This window comes from Pan troglodytes, chromosome 1 (assembly GCF_028858775.2).
Source record: "Pan troglodytes isolate AG18354 chromosome 1, NHGRI_mPanTro3-v2.0_pri, whole genome shotgun sequence".
Lineage (NCBI taxonomy): Eukaryota > Metazoa > Chordata > Mammalia > Primates > Hominidae > Pan > Pan troglodytes.
The window spans coordinates 218,455,057-218,474,388 of record NC_072398.2 but is presented as its reverse complement, the minus strand read 5'-3'; the positions used below and the strand labels follow the sequence as shown (position 1 = coordinate 218,474,388).

Here is a 19,332-nt window from a genome sequence, read left to right as displayed (position 1 = left end):
TGCCAGTGCTATGAGTTTAGTGGATCAGTGGCTAATAATTCATGGACTAGGAGGGATCTTGCCTGCTCTTTAGAAGTTGGGACACATTCTTCATGGTACCAGAAGGGTAGAACTATGTCTCTGTGGCCACTTATTGCAGAAAGGAACTGGAGTAAACTGAGGGCTCTTTCACACATGCTAGAGAAATGACTTGGTCCCTGGGAGAATTGGGGGTTGCAGGGGATCGGCCTGAGGAACTTGCCTTTTTGCTGGATTGTGCTGTAGAGTTTTTCCTTTCAGATTTGTCAGAATGAGCCTCCAGGCCCCATCCAGACTCCTGGAGCTGGCAGGGCAGAGCCTGCTGAGGAACCAGTTCTTGACCATCTTCACCCTGGACTAGCTGCCCAGGGAGGTCTCCCCTCTGATGTTCATGGAGGCCATCAGCATGAGATGTTGTGAGGCCCTGAAGCTGATGGTGCAGGCCTGGCCCTCCCTTCACCTCCCTCTGGGATCCCTGATGAAGACACCTCATCTGGAGACCTTGCGAGCTGTGCTGAAGGGACTTGATACACTAGTGTCCCAGAAGGTTTGCCCCAGTTGAGGTGACTCAGGTGGCCTGGTGGGAAGGGTCCAGGCATCCAGGGAAGGGACAGCTGGCTCAGGAGGAGTGGCAGTGTGTGGGAGCTAGGGTGGCTCAGAGGCTTCTGATGGTGCCCATGAGAGGCCTTGGCCATTGCCCAGATCCTCCGGAAAAGGAATGCTCACCATACAGAGTCCACTGAGGAAACAGGAACCTGCTTCCTCCCAGTGGAAGGTAAAGGTACTAGAAGTGGGTACCACGCAGAATCCAAGGGGGAACGGGATGGAGAAAAGACAGAAGGAGGAGCACTGGGACAGGAGCAGCTGACTCATGTCCTGGATGTGGAGTGAAAGTTCAGGTCAAGGGTCGGTCCTTGCCTACATTCTGAGCTTTTCCCTTATGTTACGCACAGGAGGTGGAAACTTCAAGTGCTGGATTTGAGGGATGTTGATGAGAATTTCTGGACCATATGGTCTGGAGCCAGGGTCCTCCCCTGCTCCCCAGAAGCCATGAGTAAGAGGAAGACAGTGGAGGACTGTCCAAGGATGGGAGAGTGCCAGCCCTTGAAGGTGTTCATAGACCTCTGCCTAGAGGAAAGTACACAGGATGAATGCCTGAGCTACCTCTGAAGGTGGATCCACTACAGAAGAGGCCTAGTGCACCTGTGTTGTAGTAAGGTGCAGAATTACTCAATGCCAACTTCAAGTTTCAGAAATCTATTGGAAAAGACATACCCAGACAGTATCCAGGAGTTGGAAGTCTGGAAAAAGTGCTCTCTCAATAAAACAGGAAAGTTTGCCCCTTACCTAAGCCAGATGAGCAATCTTCGCAAACTTTTTAGCCTTCGGTTATGAGCCTGAGTTATACGTGAGCGGCCAATGGCAGTTCATTCCTGACTTGGATTGTCCATTCCTCTGCCTGTCCTAGCCCCAGATGCATTATATAAGAAAGGTCAGTAATATCAAAGAGCACCTGGAGCACCTGCTCAGGTAGGAAACGATGGTGGGCTTTCTCTGCAGACCATAACACATAGTTTTGTTCTTTTTCACAGTAAACGTTAGTGGGCATCTACTGTGTGCCATCCACTGGGGATGTCACAGGGAATGGGATGCTAGAATGTCAACTCATTAAGCTGTTCAGTGTTCTATATCCTGAAGTTGGTATCACAAGACCACTCAAATAAGGGCAGAGGGATGGCCTGGGGTAGATGCTACAGAGAGAGATGTATAGGGAGCTAGTTAGTTGGGGGTTCAGATCTAGTGAAGGTGCATTTGTGAATTCCTCCTTAGGAAGTGTGTATAAAGTTAATATGATGAAAACGTATTCTTCATAAACAGGAGGGTATGAAAGAAGGGAAAGTGCAGTCTGGTGCGATGACTCACGTCTGTAATCTCAGGACTTTGGAAGGCTGAGGCAGGCAGATCACGAGGTCAGGAGTTTCAGACCACCCTGGCCAACACAGTGAATCCCTATCTCTATTAAAAATACAAAATTTAGCTGAGCATGGTGACAGGCACCTGTAATCCCAGCTACTTGGGAGGCTGAGGCAAGGGAAGTGAAGGCTGCAGTGAGCTGAGATTGTGCCACTGCACTCCAGCCTAAGTTACAGTGTGAGACTCTGTGTCAAAAAAAAAAAAGAAAAGAAAAGAAAAGAAAAAGAAGAAGGGAAAGTGCATGAAACCTGTGCATTTCACAGTAGAAGCTCCGTCCTCAGCAGCTTAATAAACACCAATGATCCTGTCTGTAATTCCCTGTCTGTGAAAGGTTGTTTTGAACTCCAGGAAAGGTAATTGATATGGGAAGTGCATGCTTCTGGGATGGAGGGTGAGGGAGTAGGTGTGAGAGTGGTACCAATCACACAAGCGAGGCTGAAAGGACGGAGCCTAAAATAGAGCTGCCCCTGAATGATCTGAGTCTTCATCAGGCAGCACCTTGCATGCAGACCATCATCTGGTGATGGGAACAAACTTGTGTTTGGGTGAAACAGGCTTCCCCGTTGCAGTTACTATAACACCTGTGTGGTAGTAAGGTGCAGAATTACTCAATGCCCACTTCAAGTTTACCATTGAGATGATTTCCCACCCCCCTCCTCTAACTGGCACCATCGCCCATAACTAACTTCTTGCTCTCCCCAGGTACCTCAAGAACCCCTTGGGGGCCTTTATATTCAGTGATGCTTACCTAACTGATCGGGACATGGAGTGTCTGTCTCAGTGCCCAAGCCTCAGTCAGCTAAAGGAGCTGTGTCTGATTCATATCCTGACGGGGACCACCAATCTTGAGCCCCTTGGAGTTCTGCTGGAGAAAGTTGCTGCTACTCTGAAGACCCTCGTCTCAGAGAACTGTCGGATCCAGGCCCCCCAACTCAGGGTCCTCCTGCCTGCCCTGAGCCACTGTTCCCAGCTCACCACCTTCTACTTTCATGGAAATCAGACATCCACGAATGCTCTGAAAGATCTGCTGCGTCACACAGGCAGGCTGAGCAAGTTAGGCCTGGACATGTATCCTGCGCCTCTGGAGTATCTTGACAACAGGGGTCATGCCAATTGGGAGATCCTCACCCCAATTCGGGCTGAGCTGACGCGTACACTCAGGGAAGTCAGGCAGAACAGGAGGATCTTCTTTGGTCCCACCCACTGCCCTTCCTGTGGCTCATGGCCATCTGAGAAACTGGAGTTCCATCTTTGCTCCTAGGGAAGGCCTGGTTAGTGGGATGGATAAGCTTTCTTCCGGACACTTGGGAACTAAAATCTTGTACATGGGTGCATTTTTTATTTGAATTTAATTTAATTGTTTATATTTTTATTTTATTTTATTTTATTTTTGAGACAGAGTCTCACTCTGTCCCCCAGGATGAAGTGTAGTGGCACAATCTCAGCTCATGGCAAGCTTTACCTCCTGGGTTCAAGTCATTCTCCTGCCTCAGCCTCCCAAGTAACTGGTGTCATGGGTGTGGGCCCCAAGCCCGGCTAATTTTTGTATTTTTAGTAGAGACAGGGTTTCACAATGTTGGCGGAGGCTGGCCTCTAACTCCTGACCTCAAGTGATCTGACCGCCTTGGGCTTCCACAGTTCCAGGTTTACAAGTGTGTGCAGCCGGGGCCGGTCAGCCGTTTCTTAAAGGAAGCACACAGCTGTGTGTTTCAGGCACCTGCTCACCGTGAGTGGAAAAACAAAGGTGACTCAGCCGGGGGCAGGACTGGGTTAAAAATGCTGACTTGGAAGCAATGAGGCCTTCAGGGACCTGTGTTCTAGACTCAGAAATGGAGCCTGAAGTTGTAGACTGATGCAGGAGTTACCACCGCAAGGATGGTTATTTAAAAATGTCAAAAATAAATGGAACCTGAATGGAAACTTTCTGGTGTCTTCCACGATTGATCAACCTGTTTTAGACATTTATGTATCAGAAGTCTCTAGAAATCAGCCTCCTGGGTTCAAGCAACTCTCCTGCCTCAGCCTCCCGAGTAGCTGGGACTACAAGGAACCACCACCACACCTGGCTAATTTTTGTATTTTCAGTAGAAAGGTGGTTTCACCATGTTGGCCAGTCTGGTCTCCAACCCCTGACCTCAGGAAAAGCACTTGCCTCAGCCTCCCAAAGTGCTTGGATTGTAGACATGAGCCACTGCACCTGGCCTGATATTCTGATACAAGCATAAAATGCGTAATATTCAAATCATGGTAACTGGGATATCCACCATCTCAAGAATTTATCATTTCTTTCTGCTAGCAACGTTCCAATTCCATTGTTTTAATTATGTAGAAATTTACTACGAACTATTGTCAACATGAGTTGCCCTATTGTGCTACTAAACCCCAGATCTTATTCCTGTCTCTGTTTTTGTTCCCATTAACCATCCCCTTCTTATTCTCTATTTCCCAGTACCCTTCCTAGCTTCTGATAACCGTCATTTTACTATTTTTAAGTTTCGTGGTTTTTAATTCCCAAATGTGAGTGCGAACATGCCATGTTTGTCTTTCTGTATCTGGCTTACTTCACCCAACATAACGCCCTCCAGTTCCATCCATGTTGTCGCAGATAACTGGATTTCCTTCATGTTTACGGCTCAATGATATTCTGTTGTGTATGTTTACCACATTTTCTTGATCCATTCATCTGTTGATGGACACGTATGTTGATTCCAAATTTTGGCTATTGTAGATAGTGCTGCAATAAATAGGAGAGTGCAGGCTGAGTGCAGTGGCTCATGCCGGTAATCCCAGAATTTTGGGAGGCTGAGGCAGGTGGATTACTTGAGGTCAGGAGTTCGAGACCAGCCTGACCAACATGGTAGTGTAGATATCTCCTGGATATATTTCTTTTTTTTTTCTGGATATATATCCAGCAGTGGGATTTATGGTTTATATGGTAATCCTATTTTTATTTTTTGGAGGAAACTCCATACTGCTTTCCATAGTAGCTGTACTAATTTACATAACTACCAATGTTGTACCAGGGTTCTCATTTCTCCATATTCTTCATAGCATCCATTATTTTCTGTTGGTTTTTTATGGGGGAGCTCCCCTTACTATTAAAACTCAAATCCAGTTTGGTGTAAACACAGAAACCCTGCTAGAGTTGCCTGCCACCTTTGAAACAGGCCATTGGAATGAAAATTGTCCACCTATGCACCAGGTGTCTATTGGACAGAAGGCTTTTGTCCCAGAGGTTGTTCACATTAGAGGACATTTCTTTTTTGTTTTTCTTTACTTTTCTGCCTTTTTTTTTTTTTTTAAGGTAGAGTTTCACTATTGTTGCCCAGGCTGGAGTGCAATGGTGGGATCTCAGCTCACTGCAGCCTCCACCTCCCGAGTTCAAGTGATTCTCCTGCCTCAGCCTCCCAAGTAGCTGGGATTACATTCATGCACCACCACAGCTGGCTAATTTTGTATTTTTAGTAGAGACAGGGTTTCTCCATGTTGGTTAGGCTGGTCTCCAACTCCCAACCTCAGGTTATTCCCCCACCTCAGCCTCCCAAAGTGCTGGGATTACAGGCATGAGCCACCACATCTGGCTAGAGGACATTTCTGATGCCTCCATATTGATGGAATTTAAAATAACTCTCTGGTAAATTGTTTTCTATAATAGCTTTAAATAAAAATGGAGAAGCTGAGATTAAGATCATTGCAGACTTAGGTACAGTATTGGTGGAAACCAGGGCTGCCATATCCAGTTTACAGCCAATATATCAGCAAATCCCTTGGAGAAAGGAAAATATTTCTGAGGAGGGGTTTCACATGAAGTTCAGAAAATCCCTGTGTTTGAAGCAGTCCAAATGACATTTGGACCATTTTTAGGAAAGTGTGGCTTTTTATTAAGTGACAACATGGGGATGAGATTTGCTTTCTCTGTTAAGGTGATGCGTAAAGCTTTCTTTGGAGGGAGAGAAAACCCTAGAGTTTCCTGACCTTCCTTAACCTGAACTGCTTGTTTCCCTAAAAGCAGAAATTGATCATATTGGAATCCAAACTCATGCCAACCTTGACCTTCATGAAGTACTCAAGTGTTTCTGCTCTTCTTCTTCATGTGATGTAGAAAGTATTAAAAGTGATGAGTGTAGGCCGGGCACGGTGGTTCATGCCTGTAATCTCAGCACTTTCAGAGGCCGAGGTGGGTGCATCACCTGTAGTCAGGAGTTCCAGACCAGCCTGGGCAACATGGTGAAACTCTCTCTCTACTAAAAATACAAAAACTAGCTGTGTGTGGTGGCCTGTGCCTGTAATTCCAGCTAACTGGGAGACTGAGGCAGGAGAATCACTTGAACTGGGAGGCAGAGGTTGCAGTGAGCCGAGATCGCACCATTGCACTCCAGCCTGGAAAACAAGAGTGAAACTCCATCTCAAAAAAAAATTAATAAATAAATACGTTATGAATGAATAAATTAATTAATGCTTTAAAGAAAAAAGAAATAAACTTTGCCTACAAGTTTCATATGCAATTGAATACCTCTTAAATTTTGATGTGAACCGACCAGGCATGGTGGCTGAGGCCTGTAATCCCAGCACTTTGGGAGGCCGAGGCGGGCAGACCACGAAGTCAGGAGATTGAGTCCATCCTAGTTAACATGGTGAAACCCCATCTTTACTAAAAATACAAAAAATTAGCCAGGTGTAGTGGCATGCACCTGTAGTCCCGGCTATTTAGGAGGCTGAGGCAGGAAAATTGCTTGAACCGGGGAGGCAGAGGTCAAAGTGAGCTGAGATCGTGCCACTGCATTCCAGCCTGGTGACGGAGCGAGACTCCATCTCAAAAAATAAATGAATAAATTAAATAAATCAATAAAAATATTGTGACAGGAACCAACATTGCTCAACTTGTACACTAATGTCTTACAAAATCCTTTCCTTGTCACCTTCAAATCTCCATTTCAAATGCTACACTCTGGAAAACTCTACCACTTGGTTACCATTTCCTGATGATGGAGAAGACCATACCTGTGTGTGTGGCATCAGAACTATTGACTCCTCCTATTGATGTTTAAGATATTCCATTACACAAACCTGGGTTCATACTTTTTGTTGATAGATCTTATGCCAAAAATGTAGGCAAAAAATGCCAAGCAGGAAATGCTATCAGTTCTGAAGATGAATTCATAGAGATGGAAATTCTTTCAGAATTTATTTTTCCAGATTTTTTCTTTGTTTGTTTGTTCGTTTGTGTTTGTTCGTTTTCAGACGGAGTCTTGCTCTGTCACCAAGTTGGAGTGCAGTGGTGAAATCTTGGCTGACTGCAATCTCCTCCTCCTGAGTTCAAGCGACTCTCCTGCCTCAGTCTCTTGAGTAGCTAGGATTATGGGTGGGTGCCAACATGCTCAGCTAATTTTTGTATTTTTAGCAGAGACAGGGTTTCACCATGTTGGCTAGGATGGTCTCAATTTTTTGGCATCGTGATCTACCTGCCTTGGCCTCCTGAAGTGCTGGGATTACAGGTGTGAGCCACCACCGTGCCCGGCCTTTTTTTTTTCCTTTTGAGATGGAGTCTCACTCTATTGCCCGGGCTGGGAATGGGACTCCTCCTATCAATTATTTTTTTAAATTTTCTTTTGTTTTATTGACCTGACAAGGCTCAAATAGAGTTGAGTTTTTGTTTTCGTTTTTTCCATTGGAAGGGACAATACAGAGGTTACAATCATTGGCTTTAGATGACAAGATAAAAGAATAAAACATATTCCTTGCAAGACAACCAGCAAAACTTCATGATCAGCATCAAATCAGTGCCTTCTCACTGTCAGTGGGTGGAAGCCTTCATCAATACTTGTAGAGTTTGAAGCACTCATGAAGTCACGATCAGACTCTTTACTCAGGGACAGGATGTAAGCCAAGCAAAAGACCTTCCACAGGTGGTGAATTTGGAAGCCTGCCCAATGTGACCTGCAAGTTTTCACTGGCAATATGCAGGTGCAGATATGACAAAGAAAAACCATGACCTTTACATCAACCCCAGCTGTTGAGGAATGGGATCCTTTTGACCCTTTCTGTCCATAGAACCAGGTTGCGAATCTTGTGTGGCAACAACATATATGGTCTACTTAACAGAGAAGAAGACTCTGTAAAAAAAACAATGTTTATTATGAAGTAAGCAAAGAAATGGGAATAGATGTGAGATTATTTGGGGAGATAAAGGAAGTTGAAGGTTTTGAAAGGAAAAATAAGGAGGATTATACAAATTGTTTTGAAAGACTCATACTTGGTCATAAGGATTAAAACCAAAAGGGCATCAGTGCAATGTTAGATAGATTCCTCTTACACCCACTCAATAACCCCCAACATGTTCAGCAAGTCTTGGTTCACTCCCAGGTTCCCATTAAAAACCCAGCTCAACCCTGACCAGCTCCACCCTCACTTCCCATTTGTAATTTTCACATGACTTTATTACAGAACCATCAGGTTCCTATGCCTGCTGCACAGTAGCTTAGCAATATTCTGAGACTGCAGGGTTTGCAGCAGAGAGTTTAATGATCACAAGGTGGCTGAATGAGAAGCTAGGAGGAGATCCTCAAATTCATCTCCCCAAGGAGTACTGAGGGTTTCCAGTGGATGCTGGATAGCAAGGGGCCGGAAAGTTGGGGTAGCGGTAAGAGGGAAGAAGTCAACAGGATGTAGAAACTGCATTCTTTGGTGAGTTGGTGCCTTGCAGGGCCCTTCAGATCAGCTGGCATCAGTAGTTTCACTGACATGCAGAACCTGAAAGAATATCTCAGATGAAAAAGTTAATGTTTTGCAATGCTTGAATCGTTGTCTGCAGGGAAGTTAAGGGGAACTGTAATCTAAGGTCTATATGATTTTGGAACAGTAGGTTGCCAGCAACCATGAGGAACCAGGTCAGAGAGCAAGAAGACGTCCTGATGAATGCTGAATGTGTTGCAAGCTTGGTTATTTTTGTTTCTCTCCCTCCCTTCTTCACTGATTAAATTTATAAAGTGTATCGATGTGGTTTCAATTTCTTCCAAAGAAGCCTTAACCTAAGCCCTGAGACCACTCACGCCCTCAGTGGCACCTCTCCTCCACCAGAACGAGCATGTAATCTGCTACCTTAGGTTATACAAAATCCCGAAGACCATTCAATACATTGAGATTTTCATTCTGATTTCGTAGGGATGACTCCTCTGTTTTTAGAAAGCTTTTTAAAGTATAAAGCATTTTTATATTTTGATGTGGCCAAGGATCTCCTAACAACACTACTTTCAGATTTTATTTTTCTGTCTAATGTCGTAAACAGATCAAATCCTTCCCTGCCTCACACTCAAGACTATGAAGTTCACATATTAGTAAAATACCATCAGTGTTTGTGGAGTTCATGAATGAAAGATTTTTTTATATTTTGACAGAATGTCCCTCTGTCACCCAGACTGGAGTGCAGTGGCACAATTCTGGCTCACTGCAACCATTGCCTCCTGGGTTCAAGCAATTCTCCTGCCTCAGCCTCCCAAGTAGCTGGGTTTCAGGCGCCTGCCATCATGCCCAGCTAATTTTTGTATTTTTGTAGAGACGGGGTTTCACCTTTTTGACCTGGCTCCTCTTGAACCCCTGACATCAGGTGATTTACTCGCCTTGTCCTTCCGAAGTGCTGGAATTACAGGTATGAGCCACCTCGCCCACCCTTGAATGAATGTATTCTTGACTTCTACCCTATCCCTAACACTGTCAATTTCTTGCTTCACGAACTGAATATAGATATGTGATATGAATGGATATCTGACTCAATCCATTAATCTGGGGAGAGCCAAACACCCAATCAGGATTAACTGGGTGGAGCTTCACAAATGCAATCAGATATTGCTTTTTGATTGGAAGCTAGCAGCGGATACGTGGAGGGGTGTGGGTGGGACTTGTGATTAGAAAGGTCAATAAAAGCTTCTAAAGACCCACAGGAGAGACCCAAAGTCTTCAAGCCTGGAGTTCCTGCCTGGTTCTTCCTGAGGTCTGAGCACCTTCTAAACTACATCCAGATCTGGTAAGTCACTAATTTCTGTAAGGACACTCCCATCTGACCTAGAGTCAGTCGGTCTGGGATGGTGACAGTGCAGCCAACGATGGCACAGAGCTATATCCTGTCCTTTTTTTTATATATATATGAACAATTTGAAGCTTTGAATGTTTTCCTCTAAATGCAGTTCTGTCTTTTTTCAAAAAAGTTGATTGTGCTTTGGCTGATGCCATTTTAAAATTCTTGAAGGGAGCAGTGACTCATGCCTTTAACCCCAACACTTTTGGAGGCCAAAGTGGGAGGATCATTTCAGCCCAGGGGTTTGAGACCAACCTGGGCAACATGACAAAAACCCTCCTCTACACAACGTTTTTTTTTTTTTTGAGGGTGGGGATGGAGTCTCACTGTGTTGCCCAGACTGGAGTGCAGTGGCACGATCTCAACTCACTGCAACCTTTACTTCCCGGGTTCAAGCAATTCTCATGCCTCAGTCTCCATTCTCAGAAGCTGGTGTCACAGACATCTGAAACCATGCCTGGCTAAGTTTTGTATTTTCAGTAGAGGTGGGGTTTCACCACGCTGACCAGGTTGGTCTCAAACACCTGACCTCAAGTGATCCACCTGCCTTGGCCTCCCAAAGTGCTGGGATTACAGCTGTGAGTCACTGGTGCTTGGCCTCTACTTTTTTTTTAATTAGCCAAGCATGGTGACATGCATCTGTAGTCCCAGCTATTTGGGTGGCTGGTGTGGGAGAATCACTTGAGCCCAGAAGATTGAGGCTGCAGTGAGCCATGCTCACACCACTGCTGTACTCCAGCCTGGGCAAAAGAGAGAGACCCTGTCCAAAAAACAAAAACAAAATCAATCAAAAAGGATCTTTGACTTTAATTTTAAACCAATCACATCCTCTTTCACCCAAATGGAGACATGGCTGTGGGGGTGCATGCCTGTAATCCCAGCTACGTGGAAGGCTGAAGCATGAGAATTGCTTGAATCTCAGAGGTGGAGGTTACAGTGAGCTGAGATGGCACCGCTGTACTCCAGCCTGGGCGACAAAGTGAGACTTAGCTTCACCCACACCAAAAAATATTAGATGATACCACCCAGGTGATCATTAGATACATGAAGATTTCTACTGTGTTTTCTTAGGGACTGTCATCTCTGTCTTTGAAAACTGTTTTAACTCTGAAATATTTTGATAAATTTGACGTGGCCAAGGATCCCTCAACAAAGATACTTTCAAGTTTTTTCTTTCTGTCTAATATCAGGAAGAGATTCAACCCTTCCCTATCTCACACTCAGGACTGTGAAGGACACATATTAGTAAAACTCCATGTTTGTGGAGGGAATCAGTGAAGGAGTCCTGGACTTTCACCCTAACCCTAAATCTTTCACTTTGATGGATGAATATCTAATTCCATCAGTAAATCTGGAAGAAACCCAAAAATCCAATCAGGATTAACTGGGAAGAAGACGAATCAAATGTAGTTCTCTTTCTCTCTTTTTTCTTCTTCTTTTTCTTTTTTTCTTTTTTTTTTTTTTTTTTTTTGAATCTAGCGTATTTTCCAGGCTGCAGTTCAGTGGTGTATTGTCAGCTCACTGCAACCTCTGCCTCCTGGGTTCAAGCGATCCTCCTGCCTCAGCCTCCCTAGTAGCTTGGACTATAGGCGCAGACCACCGCACCTGGCTAATTTTTGTAATTTTAGTAGAGGTAAGGTTTTACCATGTTGGCCAGGCTTGTCTCAAACTCCTGACCTCAGATAATCCACCTGCCTCTGCCTCCCAGAGTGCTGGGATTACAGGTGTGAGCCACTTCGACTGGCCTTGAATGAATGTATTCTTGACTTCTACCCTATCCCTAACACTGTCAATTTCTTGCTTCACAAACTGAATATAGATATGTGATGTGAATGGATATCTGACTCAATCCATTAATCTGGGGAGAGCCAAAAACCCAATCAGGATTAACTGGGTGGAGCTTGACAAATGCAATCAGATATCATTTTCTGATTGGAAGCTAGCAGCGGATACGTGGAGGGGCGTGGGTGGGAGTTGTGATTAGAAAGGTCAATAAAAGCTTCTAAAGACCCACAGGAGAGACCCAAAGTCTTCAAGCCTGGAGTTCCTGCCTGGTTCTTCCTGAGGTCTGAGCACCTTCTAAACTACATCCAGATCTGGTAAGTGACTAATTTCTGTAAGGACACTCCCATCTGACCTAGAGTCAGTCGGTCTGGGATGGTGACAGTGCAGCCAACGATGGCACAGAGCTATATCCTGTCCTTTTTTTATATATATATGAACAATTTGAAGCTTTGAATGTTTTCCTCTAAATGCAGTTCTGTCTTTATTTCAAAAAAGTTGATTGTGCTTTGGCTGATGCCATTTTAAAATTCTTGAAGGGAGCAGTGACTCATGCCTTTAACCCCAACACTTTTGGAGGCCAAAGTGGGAGGATCATTTCAGCCCAGGGGTTTGAGACCAACGTGGGCAACATGACAAAAACCCTCCTCTACACAACGTTTTTTTTTTTTTTTTGAGGGTGGGGATGGAGTCTCACTGTGTTGCCCAGACTGGAGTGCAGTGGCACGATCTCAACTCACTGCAACCTTTACTTCCCGGGTTCAAGCAATTCTCATGCCTCAGTCTCCATTCTCAGAAGCTGGTGTCACAGACATCTGAAACCATGCCTGGCTAAGTTTTGTATTTTTAGTAGAGGTGGGGTTTCACCACGCTGACCAGGTTGGTCTCGAACACCTGACCTCAAGTGATCCACCTGCCTTGGCCTCCCAAAGTGCTGGGATTACAGCTGTGAGTCACAGGTGCTTGGCCTCTACTTTTTTTTTTAATTAGCCGAGCATGGTGACATGCATCTGTAGTCCCAGCTATTTGGGTGGCTGGTGTGGGAGAATCACTTGAGCCCAGAAGATTGAGGCTGCAGTGAGCCATGCTCACACCACTGCTGTACTCCAGCCTGGGCAAAAGAGAGAGACCCTGTCCAAAAAACAAAAACAAAATCAATCAAAAAGGATCTTTGACCTTAATTTTAAACCAATCACATCCTCTTTCACCCAAATGGAGACATTGCCATGGGGGTGCATGCCTGTAATCCCAGCTACGTGGAAGGCTGAAGCATGAGAATTGCTTGAATCTCAGAGGTGGAGGTTACAGTGAGCTGAGATGGCACCGCTGTACTCCAGCCTGGGCGACAAAGTGAGACTTAGCTTCACCCACACCAAAAAATATTAGATGATACCACCCAGGTGATCATTAGATACATGAAGATTTCTACTGTGTTTTCTTAGGGACTGTCATCTCTGTCTTTGAAAACTGTTTTAACTCTGAAATATTTTGATAAATTTGACGTGGCCAAGGATCCCTCAACAAAGATACTTTCAAGTTTTTTCTTTGTGTCTAATATCAGGAAGAGATTCAACCCTTCCCTATCTCACACTCAGGACTGTGAAGGACACATATTAGTAAAACTCCATGTTTGTGGAGGGAATCAGTGAAGGAGTCCTGGACTTTCACCCTAACCCTAAATCTTTCACTTTGATGGATGAATATCTAATTCCATCAGTAAATCTGGAAGAAACCCAAAAATCCAATCAGGATTAACTGGGAAGAAGACGAATCAAATGTAGTTCTCTTTCTCTCTTTTTTCTTTTTCTTTTTCTTTTTTTCTTTTTTTTTTTTTTTTTTTTTTTGAATCTAGCGTATTTTCCAGGCTGGAGTTCAGTGGTGTATTGTCAGCTCACTGCAACCTCTGCCTCCTGGGTTCAAGCGATCCTCCTGCCTCAGCCTCCCTAGTAGCTTGGACTATAGGCGCAGACCACCGCACCTGGCTAATTTTTGTAATTTTAGTAGAGGTAAGGTTTTACCATGTTGGCCAGGCTTGTCTCAAACTCCTGACCTCAGATAATCCACCTGCCTCTGCCTCCCAGAGTGCTGGGATTACAGGTGTGAGCCACTTCGACTGGCCTTGAATGAATGTATTCTTGACTTCTACCCTATCCCTAACACTGTCAATTTCTTGCTTCACAAACTGAATATAGATATGTGATGTGAATGGATATCTGACTCAATCCATTAATCTGGGGAGAGCCAAAAACCCAATCAGGATTAACTGGGTGGAGCTTGACAAATGCAATCAGATATCATTTTCTGATTGGAAGCTAGCAGCGGATACGTGGAGGGGTGTGGGTGGGAGTTGTGATTAGAAAGGTCAATAAAAGCTTCTAAAGACCCACAGGAGAGACCCAAGGTCTTCAAGCCTGGAGTTCCTGCCTGGTTCTTCCTGAGGTCTGAGCACCTTCTAAACTACATCCAGATCTGGTAAGTCACTAATTTCTGTAAGGACACTCCCATCTGACCTAGAGTCAGTCGGTCTGGGATGGTGACAGTGCAGCCTACGATGGCACAGAGCTATATCCTGTCCTTTTTTTATATATATATGAACAATTTGAAGCTTTGAATTTTTTCCTCTAAATGCAGTTCTGTCTTTATTTCAAAAAAGTTGATTGTGCTTTGGCTGATGCCATTTTAAAATTCTTGAAGGGAGCAGTGACTCATGCCTTTAACCCCAACACTTTTGGAGGCCAAAGTGGGAGGATCATTTCAGCCCAGGGGTTTGAGACCAACCTGGGCAACATGACAAAAACCCTCCTCTACACAACGTTTTTTTTTTTTTTTTGAGGGTGGGGATGGAGTCTCACTGTGTTGCCCAGACTGGAGTGCAGTGGCACGATCTCAACTCACTGCAACCTTTACTTCCCGGGTTCAAGCAATTCTCATGCCTCAGTCTCCATTCTCAGAAGCTGGTGTCACAGACATCTGAAACCATGCCTGGCTAAGTTTTGTATTTTTAGTAGAGGTGGGGTTTCACCACGCTGACCAGGTTGGTCTCGAACACCTGACCTCAAGTGATCCACCTGCCTTGGCCTCCCAAAGTGCTGGGATTACAGCTGTGAGTCACAGGTGCTTGGCCTCTACTTTTTTTTTTAATTAGCCGAGCATGGTGACATGCATCTGTAGTCCCAGCTATTTGGGTGGCTGGTGTGGGAGAATCACTTGAGCCCAGAAGATTGAGGCTGCAGTGAGCCATGCTCACACCACTGCTGTACTCCAGCCTGGGCAAAAGAGAGAGACCCTGTCCAAAAAACAAAAACAAAATCAATCAAAAAGGATCTTTGACCTTAATTTTAAACCAATCACATCCTCTTTCACCCAAATGGAGACATTGCCGTGGGGGTGCATGCCTGTAATCCCAGCTACGTGGAAGGCTGAAGCATGAGAATTGCTTGAATCTCAGAGGTGGAGGTTACAGTGAGCTGAGATGGCACCGCTGTACTCCAGCCTGGGCGACAAAGTGAGACTTAGCTTCACCCACACCAAAAAATATTAGATGATACCACCCAGGTGATCATTAGATACATGAAGATTTCTACTGTGTTTTCTTAGGGACTGTCATCTCTGTCTTTGAAAACTGTTTTAACTCTGAAATATTTTGATAAATTTGATGTGGCCAAGGATCCCTCAACAAAGATACTTTCAAGTTTTTTCTTTGTGTCTAATATCAGGAAGAGATTCAACCCTTCCCTATCTCACACTCAGGACTGTGAAGGACACATATTAGTAAAACTCCATGTTTGTGGAGGGAATCAGTGAAGGAGTCCTGGACTTTCACCCTAACCCTAAATCTTTCACTTTGATGGATGAATATCTAATTCCATCAGTAAATCTGGAAGAAACCCAAAAATCCAATCAGGATTAACTGGGAAGAAGACGAATCAAATGTAGTTCTCTTTCTCTCTTTTTTCTTTTTCTTTTTCTTTTTTTCTTTTTTTTTTTTTTTTTTTTTTTTTGAATCTAGCGTATTTTCCAGGCTGGAGTTCAGTGGTGTATTGTCAGCTCACTGCAACCTCTGCCTCCTGGGTTCAAGCGATCCTCCTGCCTCAGCCTCCCTAGTAGCTTGGACTATAGGCGCAGACCACCGCACCTGGCTAATTTTTGTAATTTTAGTAGAGGTAAGGTTTTACCATGTTGGCCAGGCTTGTCTCAAACTCCTGACCTCAGATAATCCACCTGCCTCTGCCTCCCAGAGTGCTGGGATTACAGGTGTGAGCCACTTCGACTGGCCTTGAATGAATGTATTCTTGACTTCTACCCTATCCCTAACACTGTCAATTTCTTGCTTCACAAACTGAATATAGATATGTGATGTGAATGGATATCTGACTCAATCCATTAATCTGGGGAGAGCCAAAAACCCAATCAGGATTAACTGGGTGGAGCTTGACAAATGCAATCAGATATCATTTTCTGATTGGAAGCTAGCAGCGGATACGTGGAGGGGTGTGGGTGGGAGTTGTGATTAGAAAGGTCAATAAAAGCTTCTAAAGACCCACAGGAGAGACCCAAGGTCTTCAAGCCTGGAGTTCCTGCCTGGTTCTTCCTGAGGTCTGAGCACCTTCTAAACTACATCCAGATCTGGTAAGTCACTAATTTCTGTAAGGACACTCCCATCTGACCTAGAGTCAGTCGGTCTGGGATGGTGACAGTGCAGCCTACGATGGCACAGAGCTATATCCTGTCCTTTTTTTATATATATATGAACAATTTGAAGCTTTGAATTTTTTCCTCTAAATGCAGTTCTGTCTTTATTTCAAAAAAGTTGATTATGCTTTGGCTGATGCCATTTTAAAATTCTTGAAGGGAGCAGTGACTCATGCCTTTAACCCCAACACTTTTGGAGGCCAAAGTGGGAGGATCATTTCAGCCCAGGGGTTTGAGACCAACCTGGGCAACATGACAAAAACCCTCCTCTACACAACGTTTTTTTTTTTTTTTTGAGGGTGGGGATGGAGTCTCACTGTGTTGCCCAGACTGGAGTGCAGTGGCACGATCTCAACTCACTGCAACCTTTACTTCCCGGGTTCAAGCAATTCTCATGCCTCAGTCTCCATTCTCAGAAGCTGGTGTCACAGACATCTGAAACCATGCCTGGCTAAGTTTTGTATTTTTAGTAGAGGTGGGGTTTCACCACGCTGACCAGGTTGGTCTCGAACACCTGACCTCAAGTGATCCACCTGCCTTGGCCTCCCAAAGTGCTGGGATTACAGCTGTGAGTCACAGGTGCTTGGCCTCTACTTTTTTTTTTAATTAGCCGAGCATGGTGACATGCATCTGTAGTCCCAGCTATTTGGGTGGCTGGTGTGGGAGAATCACTTGAGCCCAGAAGATTGAGGCTGCAGTGAGCCATGCTCACACCACTGCTGTACTCCAGCCTGGGCAAAAGAGAGAGACCCTGTCCAAAAAACAAAAACAAAATCAATCAAAAAGGATCTTTGACCTTAATTTTAAACCAATCACATCCTCTTTCACCCAAATGGAGACATTGCCGTGGGGGTGCATGCCTGTAATCCCAGCTACGTGGAAGGCTGAAGCATGAGAATTGCTTGAATCTCAGAGGTGGAGGTTACAGTGAGCTGAGATGGCACCGCTGTACTCCAGCCTGGGCGACAAAGTGAGACTTAGCTTCACCCACACCAAAAAATATTAGATGATACCACCCAGGTGATCATTAGATACATGAAGATTTCTACTGTGTTTTCTTAGGGACTGTCATCTCTGTCTTTGAAAACTGTTTTAACTCTGAAATATTTTGATAAATTTGACGTGGCCAAGGATCCCTCAACAAAGATACTTTCAAGTTTTTTCTTTGTGTCTAATATCAGGAAGAGATTCAACCCTTCCCTATCTCACACTCAGGACTGTGAAGGACACATATTAGTAAAACTCCATGTTTGTGGAGGGAATCAGTGAAGGAGTCCTGGACTTTCACCCTAACCCTAAATCTTTCACTTTGATGGATGAATATCTAATTCCATCAGTAAATCTGGAAGAAACCCAAAAATCCAATCAGGATTAACTGGGAAGAAGACGAATCAAATGTAGTTCTCTTTCTCTCTTTTTTCTTTTTCTTTTTCTTTTTTTCTTTTTTTTTTTTTTTTTTTTTTTTTGAATCTAGCGTATTTTCCAGGCTGGAGTTCAGTGGTGTATTGTCAGCTCACTGCAACCTCTGCCTCCTGGGTTCAAGCGATCCTCCTGCCTCAGCCTCCCTAGTAGCTTGGACTATAGGCGCAGACCACCGCACCTGGCTAATTTTTGTAATTTTAGTAGAGGTAAGGTTTTACCATGTTGGCCAGGCTTGTCTCAAACTCCTGACCTCAGATAATCCACCTGCCTCTGCCTCCCAGAGTGCTGGGATTACAGGTGTGAGCCACTTCGACTGGCCTTGAATGAATGTATTCTTGACTTCTACCCTATCCCTAACACTGTCAATTTCTTGCTTCACAAACTGAATATAGATATGTGATGTGAATGGATATCTGACTCAATCCATTAATCTGGGGAGAGCCAAAAACCCAATCAGGATTAACTGGGTGGAGCTTGACAAATGCAATCAGATATCATTTTCTGATTGGAAGCTAGCAGCGGATACGTGGAGGGGCGTGGGTGGGAGTTGTGATTAGAAAGGTCAATAAAAGCTTCTAAAGACCCACAGGAGAGACCCAAGGTCTTCAAGCCTGGAGTTCCTGCCTGGTTCTTCCTGAGGTCTGAGCACCTTCTAAACTACATCCAGATCTGGTAAGTCACTAATTTCTGTAAGGACAGTCCCATCTGACCTAGAGTCAGTCGGTCTGGGATGGTGACAGTGCAGCCTACGATGGCACAGAGCTATATCCTGTCCTTTTTTTATATATATATGAACAATTTGAAGCTTTGAATTTTTTCCTCTAAATGCAGTTCTGTCTTTATTTCAAAAAAGTTGATTGTGCTTTGGCTGATGCCATTTTAAAATTCTTGAAGGGAGCAGTGACTCATGCCTTTAACCCCAACACTTTTGGAGGCCAAAGTGGGAGGATCATTTCAGCCCAGGGGTTTGAGACCAACCTGGGCAACATGACAAAAACCCTCCTCTACACAACGTTTTTTTTTTTTTTTTGAGGGTGGGGATGGAGTCTCACTGTGTTGCCCAGACTGGAGTGCAGTGGCATGATCTCAACTCACTGCAACCTTTACTTCCCGGGTTCAAGCAATTCTCATGCCTCAGTCTCCATCCACAGAAGCTGGTGTCACAGACATCTGAAACCATGCCTGGCTAAGTTTTGTATTTTTAGTAGAGGTGGGGTTTCACCACGCTGGCCAGGTTGGTCTCGAACACCTGTCCTCAAGTGATCCACCTGCCTTGGCCTCCCAAAGTGCTGGGATTACAGCTGTGAGTCACTGGAGCTTGGTCTCTACTTTTTTTTTTTTTTTAATTAGCCGACCATGGTGACATGCTTCTG

The 19,332-nt window shown here is 44.5% G+C and overlaps 1 pseudogene; it reads left to right on the top strand.

Annotated features, from left to right (window-relative positions):
• Positions 1–289: 289 nt before the first annotated feature.
• On the top strand, positions 290–3,253 carry LOC129143337 (PRAME family member 10-like; annotated as a pseudogene).
• The last annotated feature ends 16,079 nt before the right edge of the window (positions 3,254–19,332 follow it).